This window comes from Sinohyriopsis cumingii, chromosome 14 (genome assembly GCF_028554795.1).
Source record: "Sinohyriopsis cumingii isolate HCF-2022 chromosome 14, ASM2855479v2, whole genome shotgun sequence".
NCBI classification, from domain to species: domain Eukaryota; kingdom Metazoa; phylum Mollusca; class Bivalvia; order Unionida; family Unionidae; genus Sinohyriopsis; species Sinohyriopsis cumingii.
The window spans coordinates 58,752,604-58,761,569 of record NC_142974.1 but is presented as its reverse complement, the minus strand read 5'-3'; the positions used below and the strand labels follow the sequence as shown (position 1 = coordinate 58,761,569).

Sequence of the window (8,966 nt, the reverse complement as noted above, 5' to 3'; positions counted from 1 at the left end):
TGATGTATGCTGGTAAATGAAGAATTGACACTATAATAGTGTCTGAATATAATAGAGTACAATCAAAGTGTTCACTTCCAATATCAATTCCACACAAGGTATTATATGCTACTTCCTTGCTCGGTAGTGTGACCTCATACAAATTTGCACCTTTGGGCACAACTGCATAGACCGACATATCTCCGGTTAATTCTTCTACACTTCTAACAATATCACTTGCCTTTATTTTCTTCACATCCTTTACATCAATCACCACGGTACATTCTTTCCCAAAACGACGAGAAGCTCCTGTCTGTCTATCAATGTTACTCGACATGCCATTCTTATTGTTAGCTATTCCACTGGTGTCATTAGAGTGTGAGTCAGCTCCTTGTGCTGCACGTGCAGCACGACCAGGCTTTGCATTCATTGTCACAGAAAATAATATATTGTGTGGTGGATAAAGTTATCCACACACTCAAAATATATCTCACTTATATATGAATGCGATCACACAAATCTTATCAACGTACCTGTAACAAATTAAAACAGCAAAAATGTCTATTAAAGGAAAAAAACTGGAAAATTCACGGAGCGATCATCAAACGTGTTTTCCTTCTGATGTCATAACCGGAAGTCTCACCAACTGATTGGGAAATGAACATTGGCAGTATGGTAAGTTAAAATAATAATTTACCAAAGTTCATCAAGTTCATTTTTACTTAGGACACACTCGTCTATAAAGTATAACGTGATAAGAAATATAACAGCAGCAATCGCTAAGCAATCTGTAATATTTGGCGAAACGACAGGCAACCATGATGATAATTATGAAACAAATGAAGTAGACATGCCTACAGTATCCAGAAACTAGTGTGCCTCATGGTGGGAAATCTACAGATCACGAAGCTAATAGGCAAGGTTTTATCATGTTGACTACGCTTTCAGGAGTTATCTGATGCAAATTCAGCTCTAGCATATTTACTATCTAGCATCCCGCCCTAAAGCCCTGATCGATTCAAATTGACCAGTAAATAATTACCTACTACTGGAACTGACATATGAACTACTGCTACTCCTAGCAGTTTTAATAATGATAATATTAATAATAATAGTAAGAGTAAATTTATCGTCAAGAAAGAAAAAGAGACAAGCCTAACTCAGCATGATTAAAATCAGATCTCCACTGTCATACTGTAACGTATCAAGGGTAAAGACCAAATAAAATGGAATATATGGACAGCTCACGCCTTCTTCAGCTACTAGATGTCTCCAATGTATTGTAGTGTCAAGAAATGGTGTGTTCACCACAACCGTTCTTATTTAGATTATAAAAGCACAAAGCAAAAGAATTGTAAAAGCCAAAACATCTTATTATACAACGTCCAGGCTTGTATGTGTTTTCTCACAAAATGTAGTCCTCAAAATAATGAAATATAATATTTTGAAATATGCAGACCATATATTAGATGGTCAATGGCTTGTGAAAATCAGCATAAATATTGTTGTTGTTGTTATAGGGTTTAACGCCATTTTTCAGCACAAGAGAGGCTATACATGGCGGCCAGTATTAATGGTGGAGGAAGAACCGGGAAAACCCCGGAAAGAACCACCGACCCACAAGAAGCTACCGGCAAGCTTTCTCACGTATCTACATTTGACGAGCCCGAGACTCGAACCCACGCAGACAGAGGTGAGATGGCAGTGATCAGTGACGGACAGCGCTTTAGACCACTCGGCAGCATAAATATTCAATTTATCATAGTTCGCATAACCTCTAACTCAAATAATCCCATTTTCCAAACTAATCTTGCATAGAAAAGTAAGTTAATAGTTTTCCAAATTTGTTCATTTTGACGCACCGAAGTGTTAATGATGTTGTGCATCCAGTCAAAGTTCGGAACCATACCCAGGTTTGCGTTATAGAGTTCAATGCTAAATAAGTTAGATGCACAGTCTGGAACCGGATGCAAATAGTGTGTCGCCTTTGTTGGCTGAGGCACAGTTTGTCCTTTACAGCAACGTGGACATAGAATACAATTTATTTTGCTATATGTTCACTACATTTGTTTCTCAATACTGACCTTTCCACTGTGTGACAATCAATACAATCATATGTTAATTTAAGATACCGTCAAAGATGATATCACGGTGAAGTTCTTGTCAAAGGTTGACCTGCATTTGTTTGAGAGGCTGGACTGTCAACAGAGCAGCATGTAAATAGAACACATATTTCACTTCAGGACCATCACCAAAGCCTTATAACACACTAGTCACTGTCGCCAAAATACAAAGAGAAAACCACACCTAGAACTCATATTCTTCAGAATAAACAATTACCTTTAAATCCCTACAAGAAATGCATATATATAACTCTTCTATCCCCACCAAAATAAGAGGAAAAAATGTACTGAAAATAGACGAAAACTGCTAGAACTACAATGGTGGGTACTGAACTCGAAGTACTAATTGTGACCTGATTCCAAATAGTCTGGGACCGAATGTCAATAGTGTGTCGAGTAGGTTAAATGCGACAATGTGTGTCGTTTTGTATTTCTATCATAACTAATTTTAGAAAGCCCTGTTAAGGTTTTGTTATGTCGATCAATTCCAGATAAAGCGTTATTGAACTCACCAACCAAGATAGTGTTATCGCTAGTATTGTTATGCAAATATGTGTTTGATCTCATTAAAAGGTATACCTTACTCGCACAAGATTTGGAGCATAAATATTGATTAAATCAACCACTCTTCATCAAGATCTATTTTAAATGTAAAATTCTACCCTTATGAAACATTTCATGTGCCACTTGATTTTTCACCTCTCTCACTACTAAAACATCAACACCAGCCCTCCTAATGACGGCATTGCTATCAAATATGTCACCATTACAAATCTCATTTTCTGTGATACATTCAGTAAACTCATCATCCCAAAAGGCTTCTTGCAATAATAAAATATGGCCTCTTATTTTTTAGAAATATTTCTAAAACAGACTTTCGCTTATTCAAATCTAGCATGCCGTTTACAATTAGAGATACAATATATAAGGCCATTATAATGATTAGTGTGTTTAAAGTATTAAATTATGTCGCATGTTTTATCATTTCCATGAATACTAGAAATTATTTAATGGATTTGAGACGCATGCTATTCGTTTTCAGTCTAGGTACTGTATTAAACCGTCTTCTCCAACTGTGTATGACTTTGAAAGTGTCTATATCAGTACTGTTATTTCCATTTCCGTTTACCTGAAAACTCTGAACATCGTTTGCCTTTCAACAGCGACTTCAACTACCATCCTACTGTCATCACTTCCTGGATCCGTCACCGATCTATCACTAACAGTACGCCTGTTGTTTCGTTCTTCCTCCGATTCTATTTCTTGTTCGGTCTTATCGACTCTGCTTCCCACAGTTTCCTCCCCTCTTTCTTCACTATAATTATCCTGTATTTAATTCTCAACGTCTTCTTCATCATCTTCGGCAAGCTGTAACTCCAATGATTGTTCCTCCCTCTTAGCATCACCAATCTGCGGATTCACTTCCACAATGTCCTCTCTGTAACATGTACATGTTTGGGCTTCCTTGTGGCATTTGTCGCATATCCTTCATTGACACATAAAGAAAACCTTCCACAACTGTCAAATCTTTGCCGTTTGCTATTCATAGCTACATGGCTCTTCTCCCCACACTTATAGCACACAAAATCCAGTCACCTTTTCATAAGCTGGCTCGGATCTAGACATCGAGAACACACCTTTACTTTATTACTGTGCAATACCCCAAAATATGTTTATTATTTATTTTCATGTTTGCCTAAAGTTCTAACTGATAGCTTTCTATATTAGGTTTAAGGTAAACTTATGAATTACTCCTCGTGCTCACTGCTATAACGAAGATAAGACACATACCAAAGTGTGCTTCAGCTGATTGTGGATCTTTCACTTCACCTTCTAGATCTCAAATATAACGTATATTGAATCATGATTTTGGTAACATAAAGTTTTGATATTGAATTGTTAAACGTTTAAAAAATAATAGCACAGACTTTATTTCGTTACTCCAGATAAGAAATGAAAGAGAAGGAGAAAAAATAAAGGTAAATAAAGAAATAGAGAGGAAAATAGTAACGAAAATGAAAACTATTGGCCACAGGGGGGATCGGACCCACGACCTTCGCGTTATTAGCACGACGCTCTAACCAACGGAGCTATGCGGCCACTTGCTAATCAAAATCCTCCTACACAATCTAGAAATACAGATGGAGTACATACTTTCACACAATGAATGATTAGCAAAAGGAACCACACAATTAGGGTACGTAAAAGCATTGCCAACGTGTATGTTAATAGTATAAAATATATGGAAATAATGTAAAATGCATAACTCCCATATTATAACAAATATTGGTCTTTTCATAATTGCCGAATGTGCTAACGTTAACACATTGCGTGTTGTTTTAAGTAAAGTCATAAATTACTCCTCGAGCTTTTGGAGAGAACGAAGATAAGACACATACCAAGGTGGCTCTTGGTTAGTCGTGGATGTCTCACTTCCACTTGCAGGTCTCATATATATCTTAGATGGTCCTCTGAATCAGGTTTTGGGTAGCAGACTAACGCAGCTTTTAGAATTGAATAATATAGTTTTACGAGATAACTAGGTACAGATTTTGTGCCTTTACAAATGGAAATTGAAATTTGTGCTGCAGAATAGAAATGAAAGAGACGTATGAGAAAATAAAATAAGTATGGCCAAAGGGGCGATCGAAGCCACGAACTTCGCATGGTCAACGTGTGTGTTATCATTATAAAAATCTATTGAACCAATGTAAAATGCATAATTCGGAAATTATAAAAGAAAACATATCTTACTATCCTCTTGGACACTTCAATATACAGTTTGACAATATGATTTCAGCAAAAATTGTTGAGGTTAAACAGTTGCTATGCTCTATACTGATTTCTATGAATGTGCATTCTTATTACCAACTGATTGGGAAATGAACATTGGCAGTATAGTAAGTTAAAATAATAATTTACCAAAGTTCATCAAGTTCATTTTTACTTAGGACACACTCGTCTATAAAGTATAACGTGATAAGAAATATAACAGCAGCAATCGCTAAGCAATCTGTAATATTTGGCGAAACGACAGGCAACCATGATGATAATTATGAAACAAATGAAGTAGACATGCCTACAGTATCCAGAAACTAGTGTGCCTCATGGTGGGAAATCAACAGATCACGAAGCTAATAGGCAAGGTTTTATCATGTTGACTACGCTTTCAGGAGTTATCTGATGCAAATTCAGCTCTAGCATATTTACTATCTAGCATCCCGCCCTAAAGCCCTGATCGATTCAAATTGACCAGTAAATAATTACCTACTACTGGAACTGACATATGAACTACTGCTACTCCTAGCAGTTTTAATAATGATAATATTAATAATAATAGTAAGAGTAAATTTATCGTCAAGAAAGAAAAAGAGACAAGCCTAACTCAGCATGATTAAAATCAGATCTCCACTGTCATACTGTAACGTATCAAGGGTAAAGACCAAATAAAATGGAATATATGGACAGCTCACGCCTTCTTCAGCTACTAGATGTCTCCAATGTATTGTAGTGTCAAGAAATGGTGTGTTCACCACAACCGTTCTTATTTAGATTATAAAAGCACAAAGCAAAAGAATTATAAAAGCCAAAACATCTTATTATACAACGTCCAGGCTTGTATGTGTTTTCTCACAAAATGTAGTCCTCAAAATAATGAAATATAATATTTTAAAATATGCAGACCATATATTTGATGGTCAATGGCTTGTGAAAATCAGCATAAATATTGTTGTTGTTGTTATAGGGTTTAACGCCATTTTTCAGCACAAGAGAGGCTATACATGGCGGCCAGTATTAATGGTGGAGGAAGAACCGGGAAAACCCCGGAAAGAACCACCGACCCACAAGAAGCTACCGGCAAGCTTTCTCACGTATCTACATTTGACGAGCCCGAGACTCGAACCCACGCAGACAGAGGTGAGATGGCAGTGATCAGTGACGGACAGCGCTTTAGACCACTCGGCAGCATAAATATTCAATTTATCATAGTTCGCATAACCTCTAACTCAAATAATCCCATTTTCCAAACTAATCTTGCATAGAAAAGTAAGTTAATAGTTTTCCAAATTTGTTCATTTTGACGCACCGAAGTGTTAATGATGTTGTGCATCCAGTCAAAGTTCGGAACCATACCCAGGTTTGCGTTATAGAGTTCAATGCTAAATAAGTTAGATGCACAGTCTGGAACCGGATGCAAATAGTGTGTCGCCTTTGTTGGCTGAGGCACAGTTTGTCCTTTACAGCAACGTGGACATAGAATACAATTTATTTTGCTATATGTTCACTACATTTGTTTCTCAATACTGACCTTTCCACTGTGTGACAATCAATACAATCATATGTTAATTTAAGATACCGTCAAAGATGATATCACGGTGAAGTTCTTGTCAAAGGTTGACCTGCATTTGTTTGAGAGGCTGGACTGTCAACAGAGCAGCATGTAAATAGAACACATATTTCACTTCAGGACCATCACCAAAGCCTTATAACACACTAGTCACTGTCGCCAAAATACAAAGAGAAAACCACACCTAGAACTCATATTCTTCAGAATAAACAATTACCTTTAAATCCCTACAAGAAATGCATATATATAACTCTTCTATCCCCACCAAAATAAGAGGAAAAAATGTACTGAAAATAGACGAAAACTGCTAGAACTACAATGGTGGGTACTGAACTCGAAGTACTAATTGTGACCTGATTCCAAATAGTCTGGGACCGAATGTCAATAGTGTGTCGAGTAGGTTAAATGCGACAATGTGTGTCGTTTTGTATTTCTATCATAACTAATTTTAGAAAGCCCTGTTAAGGTTTTGTTATGTCGATCAATTCCAGATAAAGCGTTATTGAACGCACCAACCAAGATAGTGTTATCGCTAGTATTGTTATGCAAATATGTGTTTGATCTCATTAAAAGGTATACCTTACTCGCACAAGATTTGGAGCATAAATATTGATTAAATCAACCACTCTTCATCAAGATCTATTTTAAATGTAAAATTCTACCCTTATGAAACATTTCATGTGCCACTTGATTTTTCACCTCTCTCACTACTAAAACATCAACACCAGCCCTCCTAATGACGGCATTGCTATCAAATATGTCACCATTACAAATCTCATTTTCTGTGATACATTCAGTAAACTCATCATCCCAAAAGGCTTCTTGCAATAATAAAATATGGCCTCTTATTTTTTAGAAATATTTCTAAAACAGACTTTCGCTTATTCAAATCTAGCATGCCGTTTACAATTAGAGATACAATATATAAGGCCATTATAATGATTAGTGTGTTTAAAGTATTAAATTATGTCGCATGTTTTATCATTTCCATGAATACTAGAAATTATTTAATGGATTTGAGACGCATGCTATTCGTTTTCAGTCTAGGTACTGTATTAAACCGTCTTCTCCAACTGTGTATGACTTTGAAAGTGTCTATATCAGTACTGTTATTTCCATTTCCGTTTACCTGAAAACTCTGAACATCGTTTGCCTTTCAACAGCGACTTCAACTACCATCCTACTGTCATCACTTCCTGGATCCGTCACCGATCTATCACTAACAGTACGCCTGTTGTTTCGTTCTTCCTCCGATTCTATTTCTTGTTCGGTCTTATCGACTCTGCTTCCCACAGTTTCCTCCCCTCTTTCTTCACTATAATTATCCTGTATTTAATTCTCAACGTCTTCTTCATCATCTTCGGCAAGCTGTAACTCCAATGATTGTTCCTCCCTCTTAGCATCACCAATCTGCGGATTCACTTCCACAATGTCCTCTCTGTAACATGTACATGTTTGGGCTTCCTTGTGGCATTTGTCGCATATCCTTCATTGACACATAAAGAAAACCTTCCACAACTGTCAAATCTTTGCCGTTTGCTATTCATAGCTACATGGCTCTTCTCCCCACACTTATAGCACACAAAATCCAGTCACCTTTTCATAAGCTGGCTCGGATCTAGACATCGAGAACACACCTTTACTTTATTACTGTGCAATACCCCAAAATATGTTTATTATTTATTTTCATGTTTGCCTAAAGTTCTAACTGATAGCTTTCTATATTAGGTTTAAGGTAAACTTATGAATTACTCCTCGTGCTCACTGCTATAACGAAGATAAGACACATACCAAAGTGTGCTTCAGCTGATTGTGGATCTTTCACTTCACCTTCTAGATCTCAAATATAACGTATATTGAATCATGATTTTGGTAACATAAAGTTTTGATATTGAATTGTTAAACTTTTAAAAAATAATAGCACAGACTTTATTTCGTTACTCCAGATAAGAAATGAAAGAGAAGGAGAAAAAATAAAGGTAAATAAAGAAATAGAGAGGAAAATAGTAACGAAAATGAAAACTATTGGCCACAGGGGGGATCGAACCCACGACCTTCGCGTTATTAGCACGACGCTCTAACCAACTGAGCTATGCGGCCACTTGCTAATCAAAATCCTCCTACACAATCTAGAAATACAGATGGAGTACATACTTTCACACAATGAATGATTAGCAAAAGGAACCACACAATTAGGGTACGTAAAAGCATTGCCAACGTGTATGTTAATGGTATAAAATATATGGAAATAATGTAAAATGCATAACTCCCATATTATAACAAATATTGGTCTTTTCATAATTGCCGAATGTGCTAACGTTAACACATTGCGTGTTGTTTTAAGTAAAGTCATAAATTACTCCTCGAGCTTTTGGAGAGAACGAAGATAAGACACATACCAAGGTGGCTCTTGGTTAGTCGTGGATGTCTCACTTCCACTTGCAGGTCTCATATATATCTTAGATGGTCCTCTGAATCAGGTTTTGGGTAGCAGACTAACGCAGCTTTTAGAATTG

The 8,966-nt window shown here is 36.6% G+C and overlaps 1 non-coding gene across 1 annotated transcript; it reads right to left on the bottom strand.

Annotated features, from left to right (window-relative positions):
* Positions 1-8,476: 8,476 nt before the first annotated feature.
* Positions 8,477-8,550, bottom strand: Trnai-aau (transfer RNA isoleucine (anticodon AAU)). Its single transcript has one exon. It is a non-coding gene; the product is annotated as a tRNA-Ile (tRNA).
* Between the last annotated feature and the right edge of the window lie 416 nt (positions 8,551-8,966).